The 18,626-nt window shown below is 40.1% G+C and overlaps 1 protein-coding gene across 2 annotated transcripts in view; it reads left to right on the top strand.

Annotated features, from left to right (window-relative positions):
- The first annotated feature begins 4,635 nt into the window (after positions 1–4,635).
- Positions 4,636–18,626, top strand: part of add3a (adducin 3 (gamma) a) — a 95,911-nt gene continuing 81,920 nt past the window's right edge. For both annotated transcript variants that reach the window (XM_054603911.1, XM_054603908.1), the window contains exon 1: positions 4,636–4,832. The gene's annotated coding sequence lies outside the window, so the exon portion shown is untranslated. The remainder of the gene's footprint in view (positions 4,833–18,626) is intronic.

Below are 18,626 nucleotides of genomic sequence, written 5' to 3'. Positions count from 1 at the left end.
AGAGAAAATAGTAACTTGTTCTAAGAATAGCAGCCCGATGGCCCATTATTGTGGGCTATTTGGGGACGGCCACGCAGCTATGCACACATATTGGAGCACGTGTGAAGTGGGTCAGGTCCTTCACTCGTTTGTTTAGATCACTGATTGCGGCAGGAGCTGAGATCTTGACGTGATCATGTACAAACAGGTTTACCATCTACACACACGAACACCCGCAGACAAAAGACAGCAAACAGAAACAGAGCAGAAACATGTTTAATGATCCTTTGATCATATCATTGATCAGATGGGTGATCTGTTTCTTAATAAGGGGATTCGTCCTTTGTTATGCAGTGGAGAGATATTTTAGCATCTCAACATTTATAAAAGTTTTATGAAGTGACTTTAAGAGTATAGAGAATAAGATTAAAGATCTTCTGGTTATCTTTTAATTGACACCAATAATTGTTTTTGCTTGCACTTTGATGTAAACAGGTATATAAGAAACAGGTCTGGTGAGAACAAGGACATGACAGGATGAACATTTGGTAAACAGTTAGCGCTTAGGTTATCAGTAAAATCACAGTTTTAAAGAAATTACTGTATTATGAAGACATGCAGGAGCATAGGTTTATGATTTGTTTTCATGTGGGTATCATTTCATCTGAGACCTTTATCTGAGATTTCACAATGGCAAATGTGATGCTTTCTGTCAAGCATTTAATATGCTGACACAAAAAAAATGCACAAACATTGAGTTTCTGATCATTACTAGGGATATGCAAGATAAAGCACAGGTAGGACGCAGGTGAGAAGATTTGGCAATGTTAAGGACAAGGAAATGTTATGGTGGAGGTGCTGAAATGACACATAGACTTACAGGTGCCAACAGGGTGTGATAGAAATGTGATACTAAATAATGGGCGAAATATTTTGCTGCCAAGGCCTGTTGACAAACAGCGTTTCGTTCTCCAGAACCATAAATCAAACTAGCTTTGTAAAATGATCCAACCCTGCTCTGTTCTTCGGTTTCCTCCCATGGTCCAAAGACATGCAGCTTAAGTTAATTGATTACTCAAAATTCCCCATAGGTGTGGATGTGAGCCTAAATGGTTGTTAATCTATATATTTCAGCCCTGTGATAGTCTGGAAACCTGTCCAGGGTGTCCCCTGAATTCACCCAATGGGATCAGCTCCAGCCCCCTCACAACCCTGAACAGGATAAGCGGTTAAAGTTAATGGATGGATGGATGCTATTATATTTGGTCTAGATTGTTGAAGAAATTGGAATACTGACATATTTTTATATGATAGAAAATAAAGAACAATAAAGAGGTTCAAGATGAGTCTAGTACTCATATCCTTTAATTAAGTAAAGAAACAACTACCCCAATGCAAAAATACTCTTATAATTGAATTCAAAATCCTACATCAGTAAAAGCACATGTTTATTATGAGCAAAAACACAATTAAAATCTCACAATAAAACCTTTTTGTCAGGGGCCACACAATAAGAAAGTTTGGAAACAACTGGTTTAATCTTTAACAATGCATTGTATTTGCTAAGTTCATCAAGTGTATTGTAAAATAATTGTTTTTGCTTGCACTTTGATGTAAACAGGTATATAAGAAACAGGTCTGGTGAGAACAAGGACATGACAGGATGAACATTTGGTAAACAGTTAGCGCTTAGGTTATCAGTAAAATCACAGTTTTAAAGAAATTACTGTATTATGAAGACATGCAGGAGCATAGGTTTATGATTTGTTGTCATGTGGGTATCATTTCATCTGAGACCTTAATCTTTAACAATGCATTGTATTTGCTAAGTTCATCAAGTGTATTGTAAAATATGAATCCAAACTGTACATTCAGTCACATAAATGTAGTTAAAAATGAAATGTTTTGTACCTCAAATTTATAATAAATGCAGTACTTGATTGAATGTACTTTGTCACTGTCCACCACTGGATGAGATGTGATACAAATACTGTGCATAGATCTGCTGAGGTAGAAGGAAGCACACATGCTCTAGCACACACACACACACACACACACACACACACACACACACACACACACACACACACACACACACACACACACACACACACACACACACACACACACACACACACACACACACACACACACACACACACACACACACAGTTTCCATATACATCCTGCACTCGGGACCAATTTGTACTTTTTTCAGTCACGAGGAGGAAGAGCAACAAACCCCTCCAATTATTTCAGGCCTTGTTGACTTCATTCAGGTTGTCACAAGACCTGATCGGACATTGTGAGCGTTTTCCAACTCTGAGCCCCATCACTCTACGTCTTCCCATGTCAGTGGTTAATCCCCAGTATCTTTGTCGAATGATGACAAATGCCAACCAAAATAGAAATGTGTTGCTCTTGGCTGAGCAGGGTCTAGATTTTTCAAGATTTACGTGTGGGGTTGGGTTTCAACAACAATTCAATTATTGGCAGCTGAGACGACAAATAATTTGAATTAGCAGCTGTCCATCATGTGCCCTTTTTATTTGTTGTACCTATTTAGTTTTGTCAAAACTAAATGTGGTTACATGCTCACGTAGAGTAGATGCCATCAGTCAAATCTGTCATTATTGTTGATAATCTTGCTTGATTCTGATGAGTCATAGAGGAGTGGCACACCTAATCCATCCGTGTTCTTTTCTTTCACTTAAGCACATTTGAATTGGGTCCAATGTGATGCATTGTTAAGTTTTGTAACCAGGGTTCAAACTGGTTCTTAGAGCCTGACCCGACGGTCTCTGTTGATAATTAAATACCCAGAGTTTATTTTTAATGATACAATTATAGGCAGCTTTGATAAATTATGATTTATTTATTATTTACTTAAAAAGGTTGGCAATAAATGTCTTTTATTACAAATGGTACTTTTATTACAAATGGAAAGAGAGCACATTTTGCAGCCTGATGTAATATTCACAAAATTATACTTGAGGTTTTGAACTGTATTAGTTATTATGTTAATTTTCTATGAGGGTTGCTTTCAATTTACAATTAAGAAAAGATCAACTTGCAAGGACACGACACTTGCTCGAGACAAGTTATCAATCAAAATAAACATTTTATATGTTTTATTCTCCGGAGAATCTGTATCTGTGTGGTTTACATCAGTTTTAGTTCACAAATGAAATCTTGAAGTGTGCTTTTAATATCAAAGTCTATATTGCCTATAAACGTGATTCACAGTCGCTCATAAAACACAATAATGAAAACTGATATGTCACTTTCTTAAAATACATTAAAACATGTGACACTGGTGTCCTTGTGATACACTAAGTACACAGGCTACAAATAATACACTTCATTGTAATGCTCTACCACTGTCAAACACGAACACTAACAGTTTCAATGTAAAATCTGCTGCTGCATTTATCCCAAATAGTTATACAGTCAGCTGTATAAAAGGTGAAAAAAATATCAACTGTACAATAAAGAAAATTGCAAACTGACTAAATGTGTGGTTTTTTTTTTACAGTTGTATTTGTGTTTAACAAGACACTTGCTCTGCTTTTACCTGTATCCCCGCAACCAAACTCATAAACACATCTTTAGACTAATTTACTTTAGACCCAAGAACAATGACATTACCATGATTTAAAAACACAAAAATACATCAAACACAGGACAAAGATGGCACAGAAAAGAATCATTATTAACGTAAGGGTTGCTCCTGAAGTTACAGGTTGCACCAGCACCCTTAAAGACACTAGATGGAGGCAGTGTAGCATATTTGTATGATCCATTTTTGATTTGGACGCTAACTGTTGTCTGATCCTCATCAATCTCACTCTGTGCACAAAAAATCCATAATTATCCCTTTTATTAATATGTGATGTGACGACCCCTCCCTTCCACACCTGTCTGCTGTCTTTTTCTGTCCTTCAGGATGTTGATCAGCTGATGGGCCACACCTGAACCTGGTATGGTTCGATCTATAGCGACTCACCACCTGAACATGGATCTTTCTCTTCCTTGGCCGACACGGCTTCTGTTGTATTCTTGTTTTTGCTCTACACATTTTCACACATCCACACATGCTGACATCCCTGATTACTGACTCTCCATGTTTGTTTTGTTTAGTTAATGTATACTTTGAATAAATGTGCTTATTTATACATTTTTCAGTCATCTGGTCTCCCATCTATGTTGCAGCCTTTGAGCCGGGTTTGTAAAAGTAAGTTAATGCTTAAGCCACACTTCACACAGAAATGAACAATACCTATAAATGAAAATGAATATGACCTATATGCTATGCTACACAGGGAGTACAGGGATTCAAATATATATATTTTGTGAAATATTTGCATGAGGCGTATTGTGAAAAAAGGTGCAGTGTGTGTGGCCTTTTATTAATAAATCATATATAAAGTACATTTAGGACAATATTTTCTATATAATATGTTTATTTTAGTTTAAAACCTGTGCTGTGAAACATATTCCCTTCATAGGTTTGCTAATGTCTTTCAGTCTGAACTGGGACAAACGTAAATAATACACATCAACAACCTGGATCACGTGTGCTACGCTCTCAAAGCAAGGTATCTGCGTAAAAATGAGTCGCCCTGTTCGGTGAACGGCATCGCACTTCCTGCCATATAGTGAGCCGGTGTGGATGTAAACAGCATGCGTTGCTGCCCGCAGAGCCCCGCGGGGACGAGTGTAAACACGCTCCTGTGGATTGAACGATAGCGAAAGTTAGTTGAAACAGAATCAGAAAAAAATAAATAAAAAAAAAAAAAAGGTCCAAAGGGGAGAGTTGTGTTTCTGCAGGCCGACTGTCCGCTCCTGACCCGGTGAGCATGATTTCATTCATGTGTTTGAGACACACTGCATGCGTTGACCTGTAGATTAATCTCCAAATGATTCCCTGTTTACAGAAAAAAAGAAAATCAAGTTTATCCTTTATCTCAGCTGTTTACTTTGAGGACTAAGTCATAAACTGCCTACTGTGTGAGTGGTTGTGTTTGATCCCTGTCTTATTCTTCCTTTAGTTCTGTAGGTGCTGGCCTGTTTCATGTGCATGCCATATCTTTTATTAAATGGTGTATGTTTAATAGTGGAGGGGGAACAAAGCTCTGATCAATCAAATAAGCCCAGGTTGTTGCAGTGCTGTTTTTTTTTTTTTTTTTTGTGGCAGGAGGTCAAAGGTCAAGGTCAAGGTCAGTTACGGAGCTTCAGTCACAGTGCCACATTTCCAGACTTTGTATTGTTGCTGTGCCATCAGTCATGTAGTCTACTGACTTGCTCTGTTCAAGTGAAAAGCTAGCACATATATTAGCATATTATTTATCACATATTTCAATGGAATGTAGGGTAATTAAGGCTAAATAAGAGGCCTCTTTAAAAGCTTCTTTTTTTTTTTTTTTTTTTTTTGATTAGTGCTAAATTCCACATTTATAGCATATTATGTGATTGAGGGAATGCCTCTTCACGGCTCTCAACATGGCGACAGCTGAGCCAGTTCTCTTTACACACACATGGGCAAAACCGAGGGAATCACATGCACTAACACGCACGCACCGGCTACATAAACAGAGCGGAAGCCTATTGGATGACAACATACTCAGAGTGAATTCATCCTTCTGCTAAGGTAGACATATCTTTACATAACAAATAGTGGTTTGCTGGTATATAATACTCTGAATTTCAAATTTAGCACCTTTTTTAATTTGTGTATAGCATCTTCATCAGTTTATTCCGATGGTAAAGGTTTTTCTCTTTTGAAAAATAAGTAAAACCCGGGTCACGGTGTCTGATTTGTAGTGTGCTGTCAGTGACAGTATATTCTATGTTACAAAATATTTGTTGTTGTTGTAAATAGTACTGTAACTCATTATGAAGTGCACATTTCATTTAGGTTCAATGACTTTATATTCAGTTTAATTCACAGTTGTTCAGCAGTTATTCTTAAATAAATCACTAGGCACAGGCGTAGACAAAGAGTTTTGGTATTCTTCTTCAGCAAATATGTTTATGTCATCAGTGCAAGCCGAGTCTGGTTGTTTACATAAATATTATAATATCTTCCCTCTGAATTAAAGCTGTTGCAGAGTTAAAGAGTCTGGCTTGTTTGGATGTCTTTTTATCCTTTCCGCTGGATGACACCTGCATATCGGACACCTCAGCTAAAAGTGTTTGTAAACTGGTTAATTCAGAGTAACAGTGAATCCTTCTCACCAAAGGTTTGCATGCAACAGTGTGTGTAGACTTCTATATCATGAAGAAAACATTAACTGTTGAATTGCCACCAGCTGGGTTACCGTGTGCGTGCATGCTGCTCTTTCTATGTTTTTGCTTTCAGTTTCCCGCCCTTTTAAATTTGTTATGTCCTTTTCAACCAGACTCTCTTTTCCTCTTGTATTGCCCCAGGCTCTGCAGATCAATAGTCTGACAGGCAGACCTGTCTGAGAATATCCTTTTCCCCACCAAAGCCTAGCTGTCTGAACCTAAAAAGGACCCAGACAAATATGATAATTGTCTCCAAAAGGCCTGTGCTCTGACATTCTTTGATTTTTTATTTATTTTTTCCTTTTGTTTTACTCCACAGAGCCCTCTAAAAAGCTGTGAATGTTCCCCATATGGACCTGAAATCTTAAACGGTATTCCCTTCTTTCTCTGATATACTCAGAGTGGGCCCCCTGCTCAAAATCCCTTCAGGGACTTTATACAAGTGAGATATTTAACCCAGAGCCCATGACGGAATAGATAGAAAATGCAAACAGGCTCCATATTTATTTTTCATCCACCTCCGACATCGTCTTTTGATGTGAACTCCATTTTCCAGCGTTACATAATGTCCTCATAAATATTGCACTCGCTTGGGACTCTAGGTTTGGTAAGATGATGTTTTTTTTCCTAGCCAATCTTGGTTGAGTAAAGAAGAGGCGTGTTACATACGTCTGAAGCTTGAAATGAAAGTTGTTTAAAAAGTGAAAAATAATTGAGCATCAGTTCTACGTAATCTAATTACACCAGTCTCTGTAATCTGATCCCAGGTTTTTCCGAATGATTGATTATAATGTTGTTGTTCACATCTTCAAACTACACATTACAGGCCCGTCAGATTCACAGAGACAGTTTGTGCAGATTAGCCATTTAATTGCACTCTTTTTCCATTTTCTCTCTAAATGCACATTATTTTGTTCCACAAAGCCACCATCCTCTAGCACACTTGACTTCCTTTTAATGCCAGTCCAACACCTAGATACTTTGACCTCTTACATTTTAATTGCCCTGCCCATAAGGGCTCCATCACTCTCAGCATCTACAAAACTGTGTGACACAACTGCTTTGGAGGAGGAATCGTCCCAAACTCTCCAGACGCTGATTACTAGCTCGCTTGAGAATGTGTTTGTGACACCAGTGATTAAAAACGTTCTTTTTTGTTATTTGCGCTGTTACTTGGACATCTGTGTGTTTTTAGAACAGTGTTCATACGTACATCAGAGCCATGCAGCTGTCTCTAAATAATGCACCAATGGTAATGAGAATTTAGTGTTCACCATGTCCATTATTTACTTGTATTTTGCCTCTAGCGTTGGACTTGACAGTGCTCTCAGAATGACATTTAGATAGTGGTGAGCGGATGGGGATCTTTTGTCTCAGCTGCCGAAGTCTAAGCTGCTCTCTCTTGTTTATTTTCTCTGCCCTATTAAATGGTTTAATAATAACCCGAGGCAACTCAGCTAATCTTAAGATCCATGCCCAGACACAGGTAGTACAGTGTCCACTGATGTGGGGGAATGGACACACAGCATTATAGATTGTCCAATGGCAATGACCGGTTGAGTGGGTTAAGTCTGCAGGGACTGTTAATGAGGCGTGTCCATAGTACGACTTGATTGCATGGGAATGTTTTGGGGAAACAGGAACTGAAGAACGAGGAGGAAGAATGTAGTTTTTTGTGCCCTTTGAGTGACAGCATGTGTGAAGAAGAAGAGGAGGTGTGCACTCATGTTGCAGCTCCTCCAGTTCTTTTCTGGTCTCAATACCTTCTGCAAACTTCCATAAAAGTTTTTTGTACAATATTTTTCATTGCATAGCTCCCCACAAAATCAAGAAACGTGTGTGTGTGTGTGCGTGTGCATGTGTGCGTGCGCGTGTGTGTATGTATGTATGTATGTGTGTGTGTGTGTGTGTGGTGAGCCTGAAGCCATTTAAAACGCACACGGCTCAGTGCATTTGAACCTGTCCAGAGGACAGAGATGACTTCATCATTACCTCACCCTGCTCTGCTGGAAGACTTATCAAAAACATGTGGCTTTACTCTCCCTCTACACTGCAAATTGCCTGAGTCTTGGACTCCAATGGGTTTCCTTTGTTAGAGGACACGTGTGTTTGTGGGCAGGCAGGCTTCAATTTCTTTATCTTGGATTTTCTTGTCTCTCTCTGGGTTTTGACTTTATCTGTCATTCATTTGGCTTGTTTCAGCATGTAGCTCTGGGTTTGATCAGGCAGGGCTGAGACCTGAGTTGGAGAGGATTATACACCATGCCTGAGCATTTAAGCTTGTGTGTACGTGTCTGTTACGCCCAATGAAACCAGATGAAAAACACAATGGGGATTACATTTTATTGATCATATTATTACACAACCTCACTTAAGAATGCTTTAAAAGAATAGTCCGTAAATATTTGTATGAGAATATTGTGTGAGAAAAATTGATGCCTATCTTATGTCTACAGTGATGTATATATTCTCATCTAACTCTTGGCAAAAAAAGTGTATAAACCATTTCCCAAAATGTCCAACTATTACTTTAGAGTAAACTTAAAATTCAAGGCTCTTGATCCAAAGGCTTCGGGCTCCAGCACCTGCTTGAAAATGACATGCCCCAAAAAATATTATAACTATGCAACTTCAATGTCTATTTGAATATTAATGGTGGGGAATTTCTGTAGAGCAGTAAGCATTTGTAAATTATAGATTTAAATTCCGTCAAACCAAACTGTGCCCTTTTTAGAGTAACTATCCTTTTGGAATGATGCAGTTGCAGCCCCGAAACCTTTGGTAAACCATATCACAGCATCTGAACATAACCTGTTCACAGACTAATTACAATAAAGTGAAGTAGGGAAAAGTTGGAGAAGTTTCAATACAGGCATGTTGAGGTGGAATCTTCAAATTGGCCATCTGAGTACCTCATGTGCCATTTTATTTTTTTTTTCAGGTAACTTTAACAGTCATTTCATTTGAAGTCACCATAGGTATGAATCTCATCTAAATACGGCTGTTTTTGACTTTGTTTTGAAAGATCAATCAATCAGACCTGTCTACATGTTCCCATTCAAAAAAACAACAACATTGGTGTATTTGACCAGCTCATGCCTGTACAGGCCAATGCCCTTAGGATGAGTGCAGTACTACAATCTATCCACCAGATGGAGACATAGGCAATGTTTCACATGGAAGGCTGAGGATAGGCTTTTTAATGCTGGAAGAAGGCATTTCCTCAATGCCATGCAAATGAATACAGACAACTGGTAGTGACTCAGAAATGACTCAGAGACATTTGAGTAGCCATTAGCAGTGTTGATATGCCCTTTTGATCCCACAACAGCAATGGAAGGACAATTTATGGTTATGGTTGTAAAAAATGAAGTTTATTTTTCCCTTCTTTGGCTGCTGGTTCAATGAGTTTTGGTCATAGAGTGACAAGACTTATACCGTTTGAATCTGCGGAGCATTGGCTTTCATAATGACACTTAATGAAACCATGAAGTAGCAAAATCGCTAGAAACCCTATTTGCCCTGCACGGTCATTATGTTTTTGCTCTGTGCTCATTTAGTTGCTTTGTTTTTATTTTATTTAGTGTTCTAGTTATAATGTTGAAATAATGAACTTTTAGCTGATCTTCTTCCTGTTAAGTGAGTATGCAAGATAAATATGTTGCTACATGTTCAACATATCCTTATCATGTTTGTTGCGCAACCTACCAGCGGCGCCAGTGTTAGTAGTGGCTGTAGCTGGAGAGCTAACATACTTGAGATCAAGAAAGTTTTGGAGCTAGTCAGTCACAGTTGATCACGAGCTTCTTTCTATTAACGCTCTACAATGTCGTTCACTTCCCCCTGTCATTTTGTTCTCAGGTTTGTCAATTAATAATTTCATTCAATAAAGAGTTTTATGGAAGAGTGACAACTCTCAGAACTAACAATCTTCCGTACTGCTTGGTAGCTAACAGTTAGTTTACAGATTGTTTGTTTACTAGCTGGGTAGCTAACGGGAACATACTTTTACAGAGTTTATTCAAAGGATCCATTTTTACCATGAACATAATTGTCTAAAAAGCATTATTCTTTTGTGGAGCAGATTATATTCAGTCAACACAGCTAACATTAATAAGATAACTTAATTTTGACTCTTTGGCTCACGATTCCATTGGGTCAACACAGTCAAAATGGCTTGCTTTAGGTCAATGGTAGATCTGAGTGTCAAAGGTGCATTGAGTGGAGATTAACTTTGCCCCAGTGGTCTATTTCCATGGGCTGGGAATTAATAGATTTTCATCATTTTTAAAGCTGATGTGACCAGGCCTTTTTTAAGGCCCTTTAGGAGTAAGAAATGTAGATATTGGAAAAAGCAGCAAATTGTTGCTGTTTAACTTTTACATGCTTGTTTGTTCAGTTAGGAATATATCAGTTCTGGTCGGGGTACCGGTGCTTACACGATGTGGTGGATTATAACACAGTAACATTGAGCTTAACTGCTGATCTGCAACTTCAATGTGTTATTTTTTTTGTCCTCTGAGGGCGAAATCTGAACAGTCTCTTGTTTCATCCCATTGTGTGTCCATCCACAGTCAGGGTGCTGCTGCTTGATGTGATTCATGTGTGGGCTGAGTGTTTAGATACCACAGTTGTTTGGTTGCCAGAGCCAGACGTCCCAGCGGGGTGGGGTTAGAATAACTTTATTATACACTTGAGAGTGGATGAATTACTGAAAGCATCCGGCCTGACATGGAGAACAGCTGACTTCTGTCCAGCTCGAGGGGGGGGGGAGTGTAAACGTGCACATGTGCATCCATATGCCATCACGTTGGATTTGCATGTGTGTTGATATGTGTTTATTTTGCATTGGGTTCGTAATATGTTTATGTTTACACAGGCCTCTCTCTGTTTCTGTTTGAGGGGGCAGTCCCCTGGCAGAGCGTCAGCCCCGGTCAGCAGTGGGTCTTCCCAGCCCAGCGAGAAGGCGTTTGCATAGATATTAGAGTGAAGTAACCATGGTGACGGGGTCAGCCTTCGACCATGGGAGAAGGAGAGGTGCCAAGCTTTGGGCCAAATGAGCTTTCGAGGCAGACAGTGGCTCTTTTTATCCCCGCGGTCGTCACCTTATTAAAGTGTCTCTCCGAGGGTCAAACATTTGAGATCATGAAAGGTCCGAGCTGACACGGGAATGTGGATCTAACTGCCAGATGATTGTACTTTTAATCATCTGTAGTGTTCATGAATGATGAGACCTAATATGTTGTATCTTATTTGATTTAACACGGTCACTATCAGGTTATTGAGTTTATGAACTTGTGCGGCTATGAGCTGAAAATGTGGAATTACCAACAATCTGGTCTTTTAACATCAGATGCTTATGATTATAGTTTAATCACCAGAATCAATTAATTCTGTCCTTGTGATGTTAGATCCACAAAGTCTTGAATCCTTATTCATTCTTCAATCTTAATCGACAATTCTTCAGTTGATGACCAATGTTATGCTGCCATCGTGAGCAGAGAATGGCACTAACTTGTTTTGCCCGGGCTGCTCATGAGAGTGAGTCTGCAGCCACTATTTGTAGAGGAAGGGGTGGGGGTGGGCACCTCCCCCATCACTCTGCCCCGAGGGGCTGCATTAATATGGAGATTAGATTAGAAATCTTCCAGGTCACTTAATCCACGCAATTAACTGACTGTAGATTGGCATATTTACTGGGAAAGAAAACAATATTAGAATGTACAGCATTTCATAGCTGTGTGTGTGTGTGTGTGTGTGTGTGTGTGTGTGTGTGTGTGTGTGTGTGTGTGTGTGTGTGTGTGTGTGTGTGTGTGTGTGTGTGTGTGTGTGTGTGTGTGTGTGTGTGTGTGTGTGTGTGTGTGTGTGTGTGTGTGTGCACCTCATCCAAATCATCCATTCTACTGCCTGGTCTCCTCTTTTCTTCTCCTTTCTTCTCTCCATTTAGCCATGTTTCTCTGCTGCATTTATTACCCTGCTATAAAAGTCCCACTGAGCAACATAACTCTTCTATAGTCACACACACACACACACACACACACACACACACACACACACACACACACACACACACACACACACACACACACACACACACAAACCTAAACCCCTGAAACCTGCAGTGACATTCAGCTCAGACGATCTGCTTTGTTCATTCAGTGACTCATACTGAGTCCACCCTATATCATTATATGTATAGAAAGATCTATCACACACTGTAAATGACATTCTGTGGAATGAAGCATGCTGGTTTAGAATGTGTATTTCTTAAAATGCACACAACACAACATGTGGATGTCGGTACTGTGCTGGTGGAAAGCATTTAGGTTGATGAAATAAAATGTGGTAGCACCTGTTACTTTTCTGGTTAATTGATCACCAGCTTTAAATTTCCAAATTTATGAGCAAAAAGATATTGGACATTTAAACATTACTGATGCTGATAAAGTGAAGCATAGCAAAGTTGGAGAGGTTTTAGTAGCGCGCACGTGAACTCTTGTTGGCCCTATTTGTCCAGGAAACACACTTTATTGCCTCTCTGACCAAACATCTACATTTACCACATCAGCTGCAACTGTTTTAGCAGGCACACCCATGACTCTGTTCCTGTTTGTTGACACACACACACCACACACACACACACACACACACACACACACACACACACACACACACACACACACACACACACCGTGATATTGTCACATCACACGGTGACAAGCCACAGTTGGCAGCACTGCTTTAAGCTGGCTGCTGAATCCTGGCGTTAGCATTTGTATCTACCGTACAGTCCTCTGTCATCGGTTGTAACTGGGCCAGCTAGTGTACTTGATGATGATTCTCATCCTCGCTGCCAGTGAACTAAAATGCCTTGTCAGCACATCTATTTGTCTTCCTTATTCATGGTTTGATTCATGTAGAGTGCTCTACTTGGATGTGTGTTGTTGTTGTTGTTGTTGTTGTGGTAGTAGGACGTGACACAATGTGACAGGAAGCCAAATGTCATCGTACAAAACGGTTTTGACGTTTCCAAGGCCGACAATCAGAGTGGTTCTGTGCCTTTACAGAAGTCACATGTCAATCAGTTTAGTGTGTGTTACATGTGGGACATATGACCAAGCTGGCCATAGAGACAGATTGTATTTAAAGGCACAGTACATCAGTAGTATAGCGGTGCTGGTGGTGGAACGTGAGCTATGTGTGTGGTGTCATTCGATCCCGTAGGACCACTGGGGTGCTTATCCACAGGTTGTTTATGTCTTCTCATGCTGGGCCACATATAGTCGTGTTACTCCTTGTATGTGTTTCAGGAGCTGCATTTGCTAATATAACCTTTCATCCCTAAATTACCAAAAATACCACTCGGGACACGTTGCGTCTAACCTTACACCATTGGTCACAGTGCGTTTGTTTAAAAATAATTGATGTCAGTTACATCTGTTGTCAAAAGCCGCGCTATCATGTGTATCTTTTAATGAGAGAGGGTGAAACAAAGTGTTATTAATTAATACAGGATGCAGCATGATTAAAGAACAGCTTGTCTATGTCCGTGCCGGCTAATGCATCCTGGCATGACTTGATGTGATATTAAAGTGGCCCTATTATGCTTTTCCACTTTTGCCCTCTTCTTTAATGTGTTATATACAGTATATTTTTGTACATGTAAAAGGTCTGTAGAGTGTAAAACCTGAAGTCCACGCCTAAAAGGAGTTACCCTCCCCCTCAGAATCACTGCTCCTGATCTGCCTGAAACGGCTCCATTGAATTCTCTCCTTCACTTCCGTAACATTATGAGGTCACAATGCTACGGAAGTGACGTAAAACTCCTTCCGGCTAGTTTGGCGCGGTGGAGATGATGGAGATGGAGCTCCGGAGGAAGAGTTTTTTTAAATGTGAAATGTTGACCAATCACAACAGAGCGGGCTAGCTGACCAATCAGGGCAGACTTTGCTTTCTGGAGGGAGGAGCAAGCACTACAACGGAGCATTTCGGAGAGAGGGTGAGAAGAAGTGCTGCAGGACAGCCAGGGTGAGAAAAACAAGGCGGATTATGAGCATTAACGCATGTAAACATGTTGTAACTGTAACTTGAGATAAAAATATGCACCAGGAAAATAGCATAATAGGACCTGTTTAATAACAAGTACAGGACATCATAAACTCTTAAACTTTGACTCTGACAAGTAGCTGCAGGTTTTAACGACATTCCCAAAGAAGGATGCCAATTAAGATGCTAAATTAACAGACAGGTGACTCCCTGCAGGCCTGGGCTGCCCTGACTCATCATCACCTTTTCCTTGCCCTCAGCTACACATATAACTACACCATAAAGAGTATGTCTGTTGGACTATGTAATTAATCTGCTCATTATTATAAACCAGGTTAAAGAAATCAAAGCTGGTACCAAACGCCTCTTCTTGTGTTCTCACCTCGTCAATGTTTCTGAAAGACAAACCCCTCCGGTGTGGTGCAGGACTGATTTGATCTTCACAGTGTGCCGTTGTGGACGTAACTGTGGTGCTCCTCTGCTGGAGGGCCGACGCATGTCATTAGCTGTCGCCTTGTGTGCCTTGCATCCTCCTCAGGGCATCACAAAACAGTCTGTGAGTCAGTTTGTGCCTTCAGTGTTTGTTTGCTTCTTCCGGTAAGATAACCATTTTGTATTGTTTTAGCTCGAAGGTAACCTTTTGACATGTTTATTTATTTAAACACATGTGGCCATAGGCAGTCTGTCCTCTCCAGCTCAGTCTTAACATTGTTTGCTCAGTGTTAACAGAGGAAAAGGGCAGAAATGATGAAAAAGATGATCATCCGAAAGCAGCTTGCAACTTGTCACACCCAGTGTTCCTTGTCCGTGACCAGTTTCAATTACTCAAGGAGCGATGTTGCGTTACATCCTGTGCCTACAGATGGCAACGCAACCCTTCCCCTAAAGGAAAGATCCACCCAAAAAACAATCCAGTTGTCAGACCATGAGAATGAGCTGAAACAACAAACAAAAAAATCAACAAAATTTTGATTTCTGAAACATCAAATTCAGGTGTCAGTTTATTCAGGAAGACAAGTAAATATATGAAATTCCTACAACAGCTTTCATCACACTGAAATAAAATGTTAATTCTCAAACCACCATTAATATTCTGTGATTAACTTCTTCAGGTTGATTTGCATTTGAAAACAAAAAACAACCACTAACAATCACTCTGTAAACTGTAAAATTTGATAAATGAAGTTATAATAGACATTTTTTGTACAGTACAAATATGTAAAGGGGCAGAGACAAAATAACTTTAATCTTTATTTTGAAAAGAAGCCTTCATAGCAAACTCCTGCCATCAGCTGCTTCTATATTTCATCAAATATAATAACTATTTAGTTATGTTTCTCCTTGAAACATTTAAAAACAGATCCTCATGACAAACAAACCTTCCGCCTTATCATTTTCCACTCCTGACAGATCGCTGCCCACACGCACGCACGCACGCACGCACACGCACACACACACACACACACACACACACACACACACACACACACACACACACACACACACACACACACACTCACAGACTTTCCACGGAGGATGTATCTGGTCAGAGTCGGGGAGAGATACCCTGTCAGATGTGCGTGGTGTTGTGTCACATGTGGTCAAAGTATGGGAAGGCTGTATTTCCTTTTACCTCAGCAGAGGAAATCACCGGATGGGACCCATCTTTTGTTCTGTCCTTCCAGGACGGTCGCTGATACGCTCCGCGTGGGAAGTTAGACAAACACAACATGTAGCACACGGACATGTGATCTCCCCACATAACATGTCTCTGTGTCCTTTATGGGCCAACCCGACGCGTTGTTTATAACTTGGGGGAGTGATGTCATCCATTTTCTGGTCAAAGGGACTGTGGTGGCGTGTCCTAAAGATGATGTCATCAGTTTGAGCTTCGTTCTGGTGTTTTGGAGCTCCTGTGATGCAACGTCTGAGATATATTGGTATTATTTTTATTGGCGGAGCTAGACATTGTGCTAAACTGCAGTGTGAGCTGGTCTCCACTAATAGACGTGCATCAGAGAGATAAGTGTAGGACTCACAACTACGTCTGAACTTAACAGGCGTGTGGAAATAGGAAAATACTCTTATTTTGAGAGTTTAGTGCCCTCTTCAAGCAAGAAAGCATAGCAAATCTCCAACTATTGACACATTACTTTGACAAAACATGCACGACACAAAAAGGTAGAGCCATAGCTGATCCTTTTGTCGGACAAGGTTAATTCTGTTATTTTTAGGCTATAGGTTTGTTTATTGCTACGGTTACATTTGTGGTGGTGATTGTTTGAGTGAACTTTCAAAAATGATGTCAAGCTTAGGACAATAATTGCTTAGGGGGGGGCTTGCCATAGCTTAAATTCAGTCCGGTTGTCCGGTCATTTATTTTGCTTGTGCGGTTTTCAGTAATAATTTTACAATTTATGATTCCTGGGACTGGCAGTAGGTATCCTCTGAGAGGCAAATTCAAGTTCTCAGGCACCAAACATTTGATCTAGTTGATTGCTTTGACTTGTACTACTGTAACAGTTACTGTGACTTTACTATCTCAAGCAGTCTCTTCAGCCGTGGAAGCTGCTCAGCTTATTAGCTAACTACAATATGAGTTATGAGACTGAACGATGGGAACAAGCTTTTTTCTCTAATTAAAAAGAACACATCACATGGTGACTTAGTAACCGTTTCCCTCACATATCCAAAATGAACGTAAAGGGTTTTCCCAAAGTTGGTAGTTGCAGTTTATTTGTTCTTTTCAACAGTTTTTGGCAGCATGGCTGGCCGTAGCATCCTCCAACTACACCACCCACGTCACATCATCAAACGCTGACTCAGCTGAAGTGCCTTTGACCAAAACACTGATCCTGTATCAGCTCCAGAAGTGCCGCTGTACGGCTGAACACGACCCCTGACCTCCTTAAGGAGTAGTGTTTGCCTGCTTGGATTAATAGTGTATCATATTTTCAAGTTGTTCATAATAAGAAGACATATTAAACAAAAGTGAGTGTTTAATGAGGTCGTTTCCAGGCCAGTCATATCATGTACTCTGCCTGAACTCATCCTTCAGCGAGGCTCTGTTGCTGTTAATGCAGCTGTTTGGCTGATCTGTTCTTGCTCTGTGTGCGAGTATACAAGTTTATGGTTTTTTTTTTTTCTGTTGTGTCACGTTCAACCTCAAGACTGCGTTGGAAATCAGGGTTTGTAAACAGTAGAAAGCTGCCTGGAGGCCAGTGTCACAATGTTACGGTGTTTACTTATCTTTTCAACACGTTACTTATTCAGTCTCCCCTTCAAACTCAGTGGCAACTCATTTTAAACAATGTTCCAGCGCTGCTTGGACGGAGAGATTGACAGAACTTCTGGCTGAGAGTCGCAGCAGTTACCAAAAGAGTGTTTAAAAAATGTTAAATGTTAAAAATGTTTCCATCACTGCTAATCGGTGCTGGACATGATAAATACCCGTGAATGTTGCAGACACATTTGTCAAGACACATTTGTCCAGGAAATGAATACTGATTGTTACCTCTCCCACTGAAGACAAAAGCCAGATGTTAGTGGGTGTTAGTAGTTTTTTGGTCCAGTGGGAAAGAGGCTTTAGAAACCCTACATCGTACCACCAAAAAAGTACATTCTGGTTTAACCGTGTTAGATCCATTTCTAATGAATGAGTTATGGAAACTAATTATTTAAGGTTTCTACATTTTCCATATTTACTCATGACCTTTTACTTTTACGTCCATCCACGAGGCAAACTCTCCAAGGCTGCATATAAGTATAATTGAGTGGAAAAATATCTGGAAACTTGTGTATGTTTATGGGTGGGGTTCCTCTTGTGAAATGAGGTTGTCAGCAGTATGAAGCAAACTTCTCGTGTTAGGGATGAGAGATGGAGGGGACATGTTAACGAATCAGCTCTGATGTTTCCTCACAAATGACCTCGGTGTCGTGTCGCAAAGATACAGATGTGTTTATTGCAGAGCCACTGTATTGTAATTATCTTTGCACTGTTAAGGCATCTGCGTGCGTGTGTGCATACTTGTGTGTGCAGTACTCCAGACCTGAACACCAGTATTTATCCTAATTTAGTATAAGTATTATAATTACCTGCGTGTTTTTGTACTGCTGTTCTCTCCAGTGAACTTACTGCGAGATGAGATCAAACATATTCACCTTACCCCTTAGGGCCTCTATCAGATGGGCTGTAAATTTGCGCATTTGGCAGAAAATATAAGGTCGCTCAGTTTCTGCAGCCAAACAGGTGCAGCATAATTTAGTTGGTAACTCCAACTCAACAGTCAGGCTACGATATGTTCATTTGTTTG

Source organism: Anoplopoma fimbria, chromosome 9 (genome assembly GCF_027596085.1).
Source record: "Anoplopoma fimbria isolate UVic2021 breed Golden Eagle Sablefish chromosome 9, Afim_UVic_2022, whole genome shotgun sequence".
Classification (NCBI taxonomy): domain Eukaryota; kingdom Metazoa; phylum Chordata; class Actinopteri; order Perciformes; family Anoplopomatidae; genus Anoplopoma; species Anoplopoma fimbria.
This window is presented reverse-complemented; position numbering and strand designations above follow the sequence as displayed.